This window comes from Martes martes, assembly GCF_963455335.1.
Source record: "Martes martes genome assembly, chromosome: 4".
NCBI classification, from domain to species: domain Eukaryota; kingdom Metazoa; phylum Chordata; class Mammalia; order Carnivora; family Mustelidae; genus Martes; species Martes martes.
The window spans coordinates 150269054-150286126 of NC_137891.1; the positions used below are offsets into that span (position 1 = coordinate 150269054).

At 37.6% G+C, this 17073-nt stretch overlaps 1 protein-coding gene across 2 annotated transcripts in view; it reads right to left on the reverse strand.

Moving 5' to 3' along the window:
- ZFYVE9 (zinc finger FYVE-type containing 9) overlaps positions 1-17073 on the reverse strand; it is a 198416-nt gene that overhangs the window by 100182 nt on the left and 81161 nt on the right. The gene's annotated exons all lie outside the window — the stretch shown is intronic.

The following is a 17073-nucleotide window of genomic DNA, read 5'->3' on the forward strand; positions in this document are numbered from 1 at the left end:
TAATCCTGTATGTAAAAAATACTAAAGATTCCATACACAAAACTGTAAAAACTAATAAATTCAACAAGTTTGCAGGATATAAAGTAAACACACAAAAATCTATTGTATTTTTTTTTTTTTTAGATTTATTTATTTACTTGAGAAAGAGAGAGCACATGGGGGTGGAAGCTGCACTGGGGAGGGTGTAGAATCTCAAGCAGATGCCCTGCTGAGTGCAGCCAGACTTGGGACTTGATCTCACCACCCTGAGGTAACGACCCCATCCAAAACCAAGTCGAATGCTCAACTGACTGGGCCATCCAGGCACCCCCAAAAATCAGTTGTATTTCTATACACTAATAATGAACAAGTCAAAAATGAAATTAGGAAAATGATTCCATTTATAATAGAATCAAGAATACTTAGGAATTAACTTAACCAAGGAGGTAAGGGACTTGCACACTGAAAATAACAAAAGATTGCTGAAAAAAATTAAAGATATAAATATGTAAAAAGACAATTCATGAATTGGAAGACATTATTGTTAAGATGTCTATATTATCCAGGGTGCCTTTGTGGCTCATTTGGTTGAGCAACTAACTCTTGGTTTCAGCTCAGGTCATGGTCTCCAAGTGGTGAGATCCAGCCTGGAGTTGGGCTTGCACTCAGCATGGAGCCTGCTGGAGATTCTCTCCCTCTCCTTCTCCTGCCCCTCTGTTCCTCCCCATACTTGCTTGTGCACTCACTCTCTCTCAGAATATATAAAGAAGGAGCGCCTGGGTGGCTCAGTGGGTTAAAGCCTCTGCCTTCGGCTCAGGTCATGATTCCAAAGTCCTGGGACTGAGCCCCGCATCGGGCTCTCTGCTCAGTGGGGAGCCTGCTTCCCTTCCTCTCTCTCTGCCTGCCTCTCGGCCTACTTGTGATCTCTGTCAAATAAATAAATAAAATCTTTAAAAATACATATATATATGTATATATATAAAGTAATAAAATCTTTAAAAAAAGATATCCAGGGGCGCCTGGGTGGCTCAGTGGGTTAAGCCTCTGCCTTCGGCTCAGGTCAGGATTTCAGGGACCTGGGATCAAGCCCCACATCGGGCTCTCTGCTCAGTGGGGAGCCTGCTTCCCCCTCTCTCTCTGCCTGCCTCTCTGCCTACTTGTGATCTCTCTCTCTGTCAAATGAATAAATAAAATCTTAAAAAAAAATAAATAACAAATGCATTCTAGAACAAAGTTAAAAAAAAAAAAAGATATCCAGACTATCCAAAGTTATCCAAACAGATTCAATGTTATCTCCATCAAAACCGCATGATGATCTTCACAGAAATAGAAAAATCCATCCTTACATTAATATGGAATATCAAGGGATCCCAAGTGGCTAAAATAATCTTGACAAAGAACAAAGTTGGAAGATTCCTACTTTATGGATTAAAAACATACTACAAAGCTACAGTAATCAAAACAGTATATTAGTATAAACACAGACATCAAGAGCCATGGAATAAAACAGTGAGCCTAGAAATACACTCTCACATATATGAAGTCAAATGATTTTGGCATGGGTGTAAGACAGTTCAACGGGCAAAGAAGAGTGTTTTGAATAAATGGTGCTGGGCAAACTAGATATCCACATTCAAAAGAATGAAATTAGACTCAACATACAAAAATTAACTCACAATGGATTAAAAAACTAAATGTAAGTGCTAAAACTATAAAACTCTTACAAGAAAATATAGGGGAATAACTTCATGACTTTTGGTTTGGCAATGATTCCTTGGATATGATACAAAAAGCATAGGCAACAAAAGAAGAAAACAGGCTGAACATCAAAATTTAAAACTTTGTTGCATCAAGAGGCACTATCAGCCCAGAAAGAAAGTAACTTATGAAATGAAATAAAATATTTGCAAGTCAGATAGCTGACAGAGAATTGATATCCAGAATCTATAGGGAACTCTAAAGTCAACAAAAAACACTTTATAAAGAAACTACAGGCAGTTTTCCATTAAGACATAATTAAAATAAAAGTTACCATTTAATGATAATCCACTACATATAGTGCTAGGTAACATATTTATTACTTCTAATACTCATAATTAATTCATTCAGCAGATCTTTATTATATAATTGTGCAAGCTAAGTATTATCACCTTTATCTTACAGATGATCAAAGTGTCTTGCCTGAGATCATAAAGAAGCTAGGGAATGACTATAAAGTTATCCTGAATCTAGGTTTTAAGAAATATTGGTCTTTTTTTTTTTAAGATTTTATTTATTTATTTGACAGACAGAGATCACAAGTAGGCAGAGAGGCAGGCAGAGAGAGAGGAAGGGAAGCAGGCTCCCCACTGAGCAGAGAGCCTGATGTGGGGCTCAATCCCAGGGTCCTGGGATCATGACCTGAGCCGAAAGCAGAGGCTTTTTTTTTTCCCCACCGAAGGCAGAGGCTTTAACCCACTGAGCCACCCAGGCGCCCCAAATATTGGTCTCTTTTGCTCTTTATAGTGCTCTTAATACATTTCAACAAACTTTCAGTGTGAAAAATTACTACTTCTCTGCTTCTCAAGGGGCACAAACAGTGGTCATATTTTAATACCAGAGAACAAAACAAACCTTGAGAAAATTGATCTCTGAAGTTATAAATAAACATTATCTTAACGTGCTTTTTACTCAGTCTTATGAAGATTATTCTGTATTCACTATCCAATCCTCAACTGTTAAACAAAACTGTTAACTGAAGCTATTCAAAAGCTATTCAAAAACTGTGAATAATTTAACGTGTAACTTTTTTTTTAAATAAGAAATTGCCATGTAGGCGCACGCCTGTGTGGCTAAGTGGGTTAAGCCTCTGCCTTCAGCTCAAGTCATGATCTCAGGGTCCTGGGATCGAGCCCTGCATCTGTCTCCCTGCTCAGTGAGGAGCCTGCTTTCCCCTCTCTCTCTCTGCCTGCCTCACTGCCTACTTGTGATCTCTGTCAAGTAAATAAATAAAATCTTAAAAAAAAGAAAGAAAGAAAAGAAAAGAAACTGCCATCTAGGGGTGCCTGGGTCGCTCAGTGGGTTAAAGCCTCTGCCTTCGGCGTAAGTCATGATTCCAAGGTCCTGGGATCGAGCCCTGCATCGGGCTCTCTGCTCAGCAGGGAACCTGTTTCCTCCTCTTTCTCTCTCTCTCTGCCTACTTGTGATCTCTGTCTGTCAAATGAATAAATAAATCTTAAAAAAAAAAAAAAAAAAACTGCCATCTAATAAAATAAGTACCAGATATTTTTCAACTTCCTTTTTTAAATATATTTGCTTTGAAAATATGGTATAAATACAGGCATTCCTTAAGAAATGCTAAGAAAACAACATAAAAATCAACATAAAACCTACTGAGTCATTTCCTTTTCATCCTGTCAACTATATTTAAAGGAAAAGAACATGAGTTATACAAAAAAACACTGACAGTTCACTATCTCAGTTTCTTCAACTAAAAAGAAAGAATAATAAACCCTTCACATGAACTTAAGAGGGAGATAATAACTTACAGAGTATGTACCAAATCTTTAGCTACCTTCTGTTTCCTTCTTACCTGGCTGCTTAGGAGCTCTGTAGTCCTAAGTCCAAGTGTTGCTACAGTGGTTCTTTTACTAAGTTAAGGACCTCAATTTTGTCACTCCCCCTATGTTTGTTTGTTTGTTTCTTTGTTTTTCCCTGAAACCACTGCATACTGCTTTGTAGTATAGGCTCTACATGTCAAAGAGCTTAAGTTTGAATCCTAAATCCACTTACTGGCTGTGTGATTCTGAACAAGTTACTTAATTTCTGTAGGACTATTTCATCCTTTGCAAAATGTAGACTATAACCCTAGCTACTTCACAGGGTGTTACGTATATTAAATAGGATAATATAAATAGCATTTAGAAAGTGCCTGGCTCGCAGTCAACATGCAATAAATATTACGCATCTCATTCTCACCACTACTACCACTGCCATCATCGTCTATCTGCTTCCCACCACAAAGCATGTGCAGCTTTGTAATTGTTTTATTATTTCATATATTTAAGTTTTGTCATCTACGGAAGCATGAGCAGTCTGGTCTGTTTTTTTTTTTAAGACTTTTTAAAATTTATTTGACAGAAAAAAAAAAAATTTATTTGACAGAGAGAGATCACAAGTAGGTGGAGAGGCAGGCAGAGAGAGAGGTGGAAGCAGGCTCTCTGCCGAGCAGAGAGCCCAGGGCTCCATCCCAAGACCCTGAGATCACGACCTGAGACGAAGGCAGAGGCTTTAACCCATTAAGCCACCCAGACGCCGAAAAGTCTGTTTTAATAGGGTAGCCATTCTCCTTTTTTCTTTCATCTCTTTGGCTGAAACAGAACACTAAACAATAAGTAAATCCTTGCTGAATGAATCAATGAAATAAATAGAAATGGACAGAGAGATGGCAGCATAGATTGGCCCTATAGAACTTTTCTTGCTTCTCCAATAATTGCTTGTATTACAAAGATAACATAACAAGCTCACAATGACTCCAAAGACAAATACCTTATCCCATGAAGTCAGAACTGCACTAGTATAAAATGAATGCAAATTTGATACCCAGTCTCACAGGGCTATCAAAATTTCAATCTAACTAGGTTTTACTTTCCTACTCAAAGGTAACTATCTTGCCTCTCTGAAAACTTCATCACCTACTTTACCTCTCTCAGTGTCTATATTTTCTATATGAAGTATGAGCCAAGGAGATGTAAATGTCTTCATGATCTCACCAATAAATCTATAATCCTACCTTTATCAGTCCCCACCTTCTCTTCCTTTCCCTTAGGCCAACCCTCAACATGTGTGTAGATCCCATCCCTTTGGCCTCCTCAAGGATTTTGTTCTTCCTGTGATCAATCCCCCTTTTTTCCTAAAACAACCTGTCTAAAGGATCACTCATTACACTACATAAATATAATAGTATTCCCCATCCTTTAAAAAATTCATCTATAGGGATGCCTTGGGTGGCTCAGTTAGTTAAGCGTCTGCCTTTGGCTCAGGTCATAATCCCTTGCTCGGAAGGGAGCTGCTTCTTGCTCTGCCTGCTTCTCCCTCTGCTTGTGCTCCCATGCTCTCTCTGACAAATAAATAAAATCTTAAAAATTCATCTATAACCATTTTCATCTAGTAAGTGCTCCAATTTTTTCTATTTTCCCTGACAGCAGAACTTCTTGAAAAAAACCATCTCTACCTCCTCACTTCTTACTCCATTTTCAGCTCATCCCCTATTTTCAACCCGTTCTGGCTTCTGTATCCATAGCTGCTGTACCAAGTCTGGTCCCTCTTCCTGTCCACATGTTCTTGACTTCTTTAGTCAAGGACTTTATATTAGGTGATAACTCCCTTCCTTTGACAAACTACATTCCTCTTTTGACTTCCAGACATCACATTTTCCTGGTTTTCTGCCTAACTCTCTGGCCGTGCCTCCTCGGTCACTTGTACCAGGTCCTCCTCTGCTTGACTTCAGTGGCTCAGCCTTGGGCCCCTTCTCTTCACTCTGTAAATTCTTCCTTAGGTAAGCTCATCCATTCCCATGGCTTCCCATTCCTCACATGACCTGCACAATACTACAAGATCTATTCCCTGGCTTCCTCTCTAAGTTCTTTTTATGTGACTCTTGCCTTACTATACCATACTGGATTCCTTTAAGTTTCTTGTACAAGTGCCTTCTTAGCTCAGTCCAGCTGTTCTCTGAAGTATTTTCTCTTTGAATGGCTGACTCCTCAACTATCATGTGTCATCTAAAATGTCATTTCTCAGAGGCCTTCCCAGATCTGCCTCCCCCCTCCACCTTTTATATTATCCTCCCTTATTAATTTCCTTCATAACCCTCATCACAATTGGCAATTATACATTTGTTTGCTTTTGGTCATTCCCACTAATCTTTACATAAGGGTTCACAATGCCATCCGTGTAAACTCAGCACCCAGCACAGTAACAGATAAATAACAAGCATTCAATGTGTACGTAAATTAATGATCTGGCATTCACTTATTCATTCACTAACAAACATTTATTGAGCAATTTATAGGTGACAAGTACTGTGCTAGATGATGGGGACGAAAGATAAATCAGAATCACTCTCAAGATCCTTACATTCCACTGAGAAGGACAGAGACAATACTGTATGATAAGTGCTATGACATGGGTGAGGCCAACTTCTTGAAGAATGTGAATGGACAGTATTTCCCTAACTTCTTTAGAAACCAAGGTTAATCCAAATGTTTTTCCTGTTTTACCATGCTAGAATGGTTCAGATCATAATGTCAATTATAAGACAGGTTTTTAGGCAAAGTAAAGGAAAACTGAATTACTGAGAAATATTCTATATAAAGCATCCATTTCTTACTCTCATATCTATTGTTTCCCATCAATAGGTAAGTATATATGAAATCAGGAAAATAAACTCAATTTGGTTTGAAACCGTCCTTAAATAAGAGAAACATAGAACTAATTTAAAATATTTTCCAAAGATCTTACATCCATCATATTCTGCATTTAACACCATCATCTGAAGACTCAAGGTGTTACATGGAAAGATGTACTGCTGCATCAAGGGACAGTGTTCACTCACTTGTTTGTTTATCCAACAAAAATTCTGTAAGCACCCATTATGTGCCAGGACTAAGGATACAGGAGCAATCAAGGCAGAAAATATCCTTACCTTCACTGAGTTTTTAGACTCAAATTGGAGAGACAAACAAAAAATAAGAAAATACAGAAATAAAATCATAATTGTAAAGTTAATAAATCATTTCTAACACTTATAATCAAGAAACAGCAAAGAAATTCTACTGAAATGCATTATTTTTAAAAAATGTTTTGTTAAGGGGCAGCCTGGCTAGTTAACTGGTAGAGTACACACTCTTGATCTTGGGGTTATGAGTTCAAGCCCCATGTTGGGCACACAGATTACTTAAAAAAAAAAAAGAAAAAGGAAAAAAATTAAGAAAATATTTGGTTAAATACCCAGAGATACTTCTAAAATAATTAAAAGTGAACACATCTAAGAATGAAAGGAACATAGACTAGAAGAAAATAATTGTACAACATATCTGATTTTTAAAAAAAACCTTGTAACTTATGAAATATAAAAAGAGCTTTTAAAACTCAATAATAAGAAAACATCCCAATTAAAACTGGACAAAAGATCTGACCAGACACCTCACCAAACAAAAACAAACAGCAAATAAGCATATGAAAGGATGTTCACCATATGTCATTAGGGAATTGCAAATTAAAACAAAAATGAGAAACTACCACACACCTATATGAATAGTTAAAATCCAAAACTGACAACACCAAATGCAGGTGAAGATGTGGGGCAAGAACTCTCATTTACTGCTGATGGGAATACAAAAAGGTACAGCCACTTTGGAAGACACTATGGCAGTTTCTAACAAAGAGAAATATAAGCTTACCATATGATCCAGCAATCATGTTCCTAGGTTTTTATACAAATGAGGTGAAAACTTATGTCCACGCAAAAACCTGCACATGAATGTTTACAACAGCTTTACTTACAATTGCCAAAAATGGAAAGCAACGAAGATGTCATTCAATAGCTGAATGAATAAACAAGCTGTGGTATACCCATACAATAACTTATTATTCATAAATACAAAGAAATGAACTATCAGGGGCGCCTGGGTGGCTCAGTGGGTTAAAGCCTCTGCCTTCGGCTCAGGTCATGATCCTAGGGTCCTGGGATTGAGCCCCGCATCGGGCTCTCTGCTCCGTGGGGAGCCTGCTTCCTCCTTTCTCTCTGCCTGCCTCTATGCCTACTTGTGATCTCCGTCTGTCAAATAAATAAATAAAATCTTTAAAAAAAAAAAAAAAGAAATGAACTATCAAGTCACAAAAGACATGGAGGTTCCTTGACACTGGTTTTGGCAATGATTTTTTTTTCTTATTTGACATCAAAACCAAAGAGAATAAACGCAAAGATAAACAAGTAGGACTACATCACCTAAAAAGCTTCTGCACAGTAGAGGAAACCATCAACAAAATGAAAAGGCAACCTATGGAATGAGAGAAAATACTTGCAAATCATACATCTGCTAAGGGTTAATATTTAAAATACATAAAGAACTCATACAACTTAATAGAAAAATCTGATTAAAGAAGGGGGCAGAAGATCTGAACAGACATGGCCAAGAAGTACATGAAAAGCTGTTCAACATCACTAATCATCAGGGAAATGCAAATCAAACCCACTGTGAGACATCACGGCACATCTGTTAGAATAGCTATCAAAAAGAAAAGAGATTAACAACTGTTGGTAGTGATATGAAGAAAAGAAAACCCTTGTGTAATATTGCTGGGAATGTAAACTGAAGCATCTACTATGAAAAACAGTATGAAGGTTCTTCTAAAAATTAAAAATAGAACTACCATATGACCTAGCAATTCTATTTCTGGGTATTCATCCAAAAAAAAAGAAAAGAAAACACTAATTCAAAAACATTATCTGTATCCCCAAGTTCATTGCAGCATTATTTACAATAGCCAAGATACAGAAACAACCTGTATGTCCCTTAATAGGTAAATGAAGAAAATGTAGTATACATTGTGTATTCATATACACAATGGTATTTTATTCACCCATAAAAAAGGGGGAAATATTCTTTTCCATCTGGGTTGCTGACATGCTTCCAGACCGAGGAAGACCCGGAAACTTCCAGCCCACGTCAACCATGGCCACGGCAGCATCCACAAGCACCGGAAGCACCCAGGAGGCCAGGGTAATGCTGGTGGCATCTATCACCATAGGATCAACTTCGACAAATATCACCCAGGTGACTTTGGAAAAGTCGGTATGAGACATTATCACTTGAAGAGAAACCAGAGCTTCTGTCCAACTGTCAACCTTGATAAACTGTGGACCTTGGTCAGTGAGCAAACACAGGTAAATGCCGCCAAAAAAAAAGACTGGAGTTGCTCCTATCATTGATATGATGCGATCCATCGGGCTACTACAAAAAGTTTTGTGAAAGGGAAAACTCCCAAAACAGCCTGACAGGCCAAATTCTTCAGTAGAAGAGCAGAGAAGGTAAGGGTGTCAGCTGCCTGTATTCTAGCAGCTTGAAGCCACAATGGGGAGGTTCATTAAATGTTAACAAGTGCTTTTCTTAAAAAAGGGGGGGGTGGGGGATCTTGTTGTTTACAACAGTAGGATGGACCTTGAGGGCATTATGCTAAGTAAATGTTAGAGAAAGACAAATACTGTATGAGCTCACTTATATGTAGAAATTATAAAAAAAAATAAATAAATAAAGCTCACAGAGAAAACAGATTAGTGGATGCCAGAGGTGGGAATTGAGGACTGGGAAAATTGGGTAAAGTTATTTTATAACTCCCGTTATAAAATAAGTCCTGGAGATATAGTGTATATCATGGTGACTATAGTTAATAGTACCGTATTGCATATTTTAAAGTTGCTAAGAGAGTAAATCTTTTTTTAATAAAAATTATTATTATTTTTTTTTTAGATTTTATTTATTTGGCAGAGAGAGAGACACACACACACAAGAGAGAGAATACAAGCAGGGGGAGTGGAAGAGGGAGAAGCAGGCTTCCCACTGAATAGGGAGCCCAATGCAGCTCCATCCCAGAACCCTGAGATCATGACCTGAGCCAAAGGGAGATGCTTAGCGACTGACCCACCCAGGCACCCTGGCTGCCTTTTTTAAATATACGGCATTCATTTACAAATTATGACATTTCTCTAACCTCTATTTAGAGTAAACGAAGTTGAAAATAATCTTCAATTCAGTCACGATTCTTTGACCAAAGTCAAAGCATAAAATAACACAGACTGACAGCACAAACAGACATGATTTTCCATATCTTATCATCTTAGGTTATAGTACTGAAAATAATTTTCCTATGGTTAAAAAATAAGCACCATCAAATTTTTTCATACTCCAAAATAATATTATTTTATCCCAGATAGCATTGAAAACATTACAACTCTCCCCTAATATTTAAGGTGAGCATAATGCTATATTCTGTAATATTATTGAATAAAAATATTGTTAGCTTCTAAAAGAATTATTTTTAAAAAATGTGTTTTATTCTTGGTTTTAAATTTGAAGTTCTTTCAAATATGATATTTTAGTTTTTAAGGTATATTTTCACTTAAACTAAAAATTGGGTATAACAACATAAATAACAAAATATTATATATTTTTTTAAGATTTACCTATTTGAGAGAGAGAGACTGAGAATACATGAGTGAGGGGAGGGCCAGAGGGAGAGAATCAGTTCAGGCAGGCACCCCACTGAGCACACAGCCAGCCCTAAGGGGGCTCCATCCCATGACCCATGGGATCAACACCTGAGACAAAACCAAGAGCGGGATGGTTAACCGACTGAGCCACCCAGGTGCCCCGATAGTTCCGTTATGCAATTTTATATATAAAATTACTCCTGACATTACTAATGTCAAAATAAAAGCAGAGTTAGGGGGCACCTGGGTGGCTCAGTCGTTAAGCATCTGCCTTAGGCTCAAGTCATGATCCCAGGGGACTGGGATGCAGCCCAAATCAGGCTCCCTGCTGAGCCCTTCTCTTGCTGTGTCTCTATCAAATAAAGAAATAAAATCTTTAAAAAAGAAAAGCAGGGCACCTGGGTGGCTCAGATGGTTAAGCGTCTGCCTTCGGCTCATGTCATGATCCCAGGGTCCTGGAATTGAGTCCCGCATCAGGCTCCCTGCTCCAAGGGGAGCCTGTTTCTCCCTCTACCGCTTCCCCTGCTTGTGCTGTTTCACTCTCTCTCTCTCTCTCAAATAAATAAATAAAATCTTTTAAAAATATAAATAAATAAATAAGAAAAGCAGAGTTAGATATTGACTGTATTTTTCATTTTATACATAAACATATGGGTTATATAAGTTATATAAATTTATAAAATATTTATATAGTCTATAAATACAAAATTATATCAAATTAACATTTTATAATTACATTTATAAATGCTCACTATGTTAAATATCTATAATCCCAAGTGTCTAAAAGGGGGAAACTTGTCAGAACTATATTAAAAATTAATCTGGGGGTGCCTGGGTGGCTCAGTGGGTTAGGCCTCTGCCTTCAGCTCAGGTCATGATCCCAGGGTCCTGGGATCGAGCCCCGCATTGGGCTCTCTGCTCAGCAGGGAGCCTGCTTCCCCCTCTCTCTCTGCCTGCCTCTCTGCCTATTTGTGCTCTCTCTCTCTCTGTGTCAAATAAATGAAAAAACAAAACAAAACTTTTAAAAAAATTAATCTGGATCATTTTTCAATATGTCATTATTTTTTTTAAGATTTTATTTATTTGACAGACAGGGATCACAAGTAGGCAGAGAGGCAGGCAGAGAGAGAGAGGAAGCAGGCTCCCTGCCAAGCAGAGAGCCCAATGCGGGGCTCGATCCCAGGACCCTGGGATCATGACCTGAGCCGAAGGCAGAGGCTTTAACCCACTGAGCCACCCAGGCACCTCTCAATATGTCATTTTGACATTAGGCATGTCATCAAGCTATTTTTTTAATAAACTGTAAGTGAAGAAGATCATGTGTGCCTATAGGGATACTGAAGAAATTAATACTGGAAATGAATCAAAAAGGAAACAGTAACTGCAAAATAAAACCTTCAGTATAGCACACTTGACACCTTGATAAATAGCATTTCAGTTTAACTGAGATGACTTCCAGAAAACACACTTATAGCACAGCACACTTCAAAATGTTTAATGGTGCACTCTTCCCACAAAGTGACCTTAGCTAATCAGTACATTTAGTAATAATTTTATAGAGATAAATCAATGCCAGCACAAATCATTCTATATCCTTTTCTATTTTTTTAAAAAACAGTTTATATAAGCTCTTTCAGAGAGCTGCAAGGAAACAGAAATAGTCTATGCAATCCCTTCCTTTTACAGAAGAGGAAACAGAAGCCTAGAGCTCTTTCATACCCATTCCAGTGTTCTTTTCTACATTACCTCTCTCATAGTTCTCTTCTCTGTTCTATTTATTCAAATTACTAATGCAGTAAAAAACAAAACAAAACAAAACCAAAAACACATCTACTTTGAGTTATACTTTAAAAATCAATTACAATGGAAAAAATAATTGTGAGTAAACTGGAGTGATATATATTACCATCACTAAATCTCTCCTTGTTCAATGACTTGGTGCCCATTTTATTCTTTTTCTACTTTGTAAGTCAAGACTTGATATATGAAATAAAACCTAGGGGTGCCTGGGTGGCTCAGTGGGATAAGCCTCTGCCTTCAGCTCAGTTCATAGTCCCAGGGTCCTGGGATCGAGCCCCGCATCGGGCTCTCTGCTCAGCGGGGAGCCTGCTTTCCCCTCTCTCTCTGCCTGCCTCTCTGACTACTTGTGATCTCTCCCTCTCTCTCTGTCAAATAAATAAATAAAATCTTAGACCGCTCAGCCATCCTGACAATAAATAAAATCTTAAAAAAAAAAAAAAACAAAAAACTAAAATCCCGCTACTTTGGTAATTTCACCTGAGAGTCCCACTCAAAATTTTTATCTTCCTTTCAAATTCAAATACTCAAATTCCCAATCCTTTACTGCTGCCCAAAACTAAAGTTCACCCAAAGACAAAGACTCGTTATTTCTAGTAAGCAATTTAAGCACAGATGAATCTTGTTGCTATGTCTAACGTAGTAAAAAGAGCATAAGGCTTTGGAGTCAGACAGATTTGTCTTAAAATCCACATACTCTTGGGAGACCTAAGTGGCTCAGCTGGTTAAGTATCTGCTTGTGGCTCAGGGTCCTGGGATAACTCCACCGTGGGCTCCGGCTGAGCCAGTGGGGAGTCTGCTTGTCTATCTGCTCCTTCCCCTCCTCACGCTCTCTCTCTCAATAAATAAAACCTTTTTAAAAAAGTCCATGCACTCTCATTTTCAAACTCGGAGGACTGAGGTACATTTTTCTCACCTGTAACTATATTTCAGAGAACTGTAATATTAGACAAGCCTAGCATAAAGTGGAAGTGTTAAAAAATGTTATTCTTTTTTTTTTTTTTTTTTTTACAGAGAGAGATCACAAGTAGGCAGAGAGGCAGGAAGAGAGAGAAGGGGAAGCAGGCTCCCCGCTGAGCAGACAGCCGGTTGTGGTTGCGGGGCTTGATCTCAGAACCCCGAGATCATGACCTGAGCTAAAGGCAGAGGCTTAACCCACTGAGCCACGCAGGCGCCCTCAAAAATGTTATTCTATTTTCATCTTTCACACCATCTCAAAGAAATACAAAATATCCAGGTAATAATTCTAGTTCAAGAAGTTTTACTTTTAAAGAATTTTTTTTTAAAAGATTTTATTTATTTATTTGACAGACAGAGATCACAGGTAGGCAGGGAAGCAGGCAGAGAGAGAGGAAGAAGCAGGCTCCCTGCTGAGCAGAGAGTCCGATGCAGAGCTCAATCTCAGGACCCTGGGATCATGACCTGAGCCGAAGGCAGAGGCTTTAACCCACTAAGCCACCCAGGTGCCCCTTAAAGAATATTTTCATGTTTATTTCTATTAAATAGTAAATAGAGCAATCATTAACCAGATAGTACCAAGTAAATAATAATTGGGCACATCAGAGATGGTAATGGTTGACCGGTGATGCTTGGGCGGCTTAGCTGGTTAAGTGTCTACTTTTGGCTCAGGTCATGATCCCAGGGTCTTGGGACAGAGCCCTGCTTTAGACTGCTTGCTCAGTGGGGAATCGGCTTCTCCCTCTCCCTCTGCCCCTCCCTTCCTCACCCCGCCCCCTGCCATGTGTGTGTTCTCTCTCTCAAATAAATAAAATCTTAGAAAGAAAAAAAAGAAAATAACCAAATAGGAGATACGTGATATTTTTTCTTTTAGAAATTCTTCACTTTCAAAACTCCTCTTTCCTTAACTCTTAAACTCAATGCTTTCTTAGTCCTCTGAAGTCGAATGATCAAATAAAAAGAGGTCAAAATGGAGCTTAAGAGAGAATGAAAAACCATGATCTGAAGTTGGTGATTTCCATAGGAAATTAATATGGATATATAGTAATGGTGATCATTTGAACTTAAGAGGGCACCTTTTGGGGAAAGACCTGTGTACTTTTTCTACTCTATAATTTATTGCCTATTAGACAGGAGAAGTAGGGATTATGTTGTCATATGGAGCAATTATCTAAATTAATAATGTGTGAAATCATAAAATAAAACTCACATTTGCTGAGCATTTTAGAGTATGACATACTTTTCCAATTAACAATGAAGACAGGAATGGAATCTAGATATCTAGATCTCCATTTTAGTAACAGAGATAAACTGCAACATTTTAATACTTTCAGAAATTCTAGTGTAATTATTTTATATTCTACTTAATTACATTTTACCAAGATGAATGTTACAACAATTCCACTGCTTATCAGGAATTGAATATAGGCTTTAAACTATGCTAGATAATTTCCCACAATTTTCTGTTAACTCCTTCTATATTCAAGTATTTTCATCTTGACCCACTCTTCTGTAAGATGAATTTCCCTTTCCCCACGATTTTTCCACCTGTATTCTGATGTGATCTCATTTTTCTCATATACTTTAGACTCTGTCCCATAAATTATATCCACTTTTGTATATCTCCCTCTCCAAAGAGTCATTTTGTTTTTTGTTTTTCCCAAATAGTCATTTTGTAACAAGACTGATTCCCTCTGCCATTCTTAGAAAAATTAAGCTCTCACTCTCAATGATCCTATTTTGTTCATACTGCTATTATAAATGAGGAGACGTGCTAGAAACAGTGTGACTGAAAGAAAGAATGCTAGCTTGGGGCCCCTGGGTGGCTCAAGCAGTTAAGTGTTTCACTTTTGGTTTCAGCTCAGGTCATGATCTCATGAGTCATGGGATCCAGTCCCATGTGGGGCTCTGCACTCAGTGGGGAGTCTGCTTAAGTTTCTCTCCCTCTGTCCCTCCCCCTACTCAGGCTGTCACTGTCTCTTTCTTGCAGATAAATAAATAAATCTTTAAAAAAAAAAAAAAAAAGGAGTACTAGCTTTAAAGCTGGCTCTAGCACTTTCAAGCTGTGAGATCCTAGGCATATTCCTTCACCACTCAGAGTCTCTGATTCTTAACCTTTCAAATAGGAAAAAGTTAACAACCCATTCTACAAGAGTGTAATGAGGATTAAATGAGAATAAATATAAAACATATATAACTAGCTCTTAATATGATGTCTTGTACTTTGCTATGGGATGGTCTGATTATCTACTCAGATCAGAGGTTCACAATTTTTTTAGGTTTTTTTTTTTTTTAACTCTAGGAAATCCAGATTTTTCTCCCAACTTACTGAAACCAGTGCCCTTAATTACAAACTCCATGAGGTCATATATCACAATTTTTGTATCTCTGAATCTCTAATACTTAGCCCAGAACCCTTCATATATTAGATGCTTAATATATGCTTGTTAAAGAGTATTAAGCTTTTTTAATTAAGTAGAGAAATTACTGGATATGCAAACTAAATTTCTTTTTTCAATAGTAAACATTACTTTACAAAATCCCATTGCTTGGGATATTTTTCTAGCTACATTCCCAGTATAATCTCATTACTAGCTAGAAAAAATATACCTATGTTTTCAAGCTCCTTTCTTCTGAGAAGCTCAAGGATTTTTTACACAGACCTTATCTCATCAATCCTTAGAACATCCCTGAGGTAACTGGAGATGGAAAGGAAAAAAATAGAATATGAATCCATAAATTCATAAATTCCACTCAGAAAAACTCCCATCTAATTTTTCATTTTATGTGCATTTTGCCACCATTTCCCTTCTAAATCCACCTAAGTTACCTATTTACTCATTACATCTGGATATGCTGATGTGGGGCAAAAGTGTTACTATTTGCTCAAGAGAGCAAAGTTTTCAGAAAGTATTATACAGAGTAAGTAACACAAAGCACAAGATAAAAATGACAACTCTAATTGCTTAACAGAAAACTGACTACTGAGGCTACTGACTACAGGTTTACTTTAGACTACTAGCTATTTAGGAATTAGACACATTATTTTCTTCAAATTTTAATAATCAGAGACCAGCAGCCCAATCACAGCTTTCACTTTCTTCTGTTCCCCATCACTTGGTTCTTTTGTACCCTTATAGTAGCCCTTACTGACTACCCACCCAGGAACCATTCTCCTCCTTTTCCATATTAATAGAATCCCACTTCTGTTCTGGCAACATTGGGCTCAACCCCAGGGGATGATCATGACTGATCTTCTTAGCCAATCCTAGCAATCCTATTCCCCTTTCTAAATGATTGGTATAAAATTGGACCTGTGATCTAAAACTGGCCAAAAAAATTGAAAGAAATTGCTAGGGATTCTTTCCTCCCCAATGAGAGGGCAGCAAGAACAGGCTACTTAATATATACATTGTGCAAAGCTGGAAAAAAATTCATCTTTTGCCCCCAATTTCCCTGTACTTGAGAAGTTGCCAGCTTGAATTCGACGCATAGAGCTGTACCACTCTCTTGCAACCACAAGTGGAAGACCAAGAAAACTTCAGTGATTCTGACTGCACCCAGACATAAGTGAGTCTCTATCTTTCAGGCTTCCTGTTATATGAAATGTTATTTTTGTCTACGTCACTAAGGATCAGATACTCTATGCCTTAAAGCTGAAAGCATCCTAATTAACACAAGTAGGCCAATGAATCAGAAAAGAAGGGAAGTACACATTTAATTACTGAGTACTTACTATTACATCTGTAATCTCATTTATGAAAATTACTAATCTTTCTATTTTGTTTTTATAAAAACAAAAGCTTAATAAAGTTATATAGTTAATAGTAAGAATGTTAAAATTGAAATCCATACCTGAAACCAAACTTTGCATTCTTTTTAAATATATAAAATTCCCTTCCTCCTTGTTTACAGTTCTTTGTTAAAAAGATAAACCAGTAAGTTGATATGTTACTAGCAAGCAAAACTCAGGAAGAGCTAAGGAATATCCATTATTCTTATAACCTTGTCATAGGATCTATAGCCCTCAACTCCACTTTGTATCAAAGTTACATGGAGAGGGGTACATGGCTGAGTGGCTCAGTCCG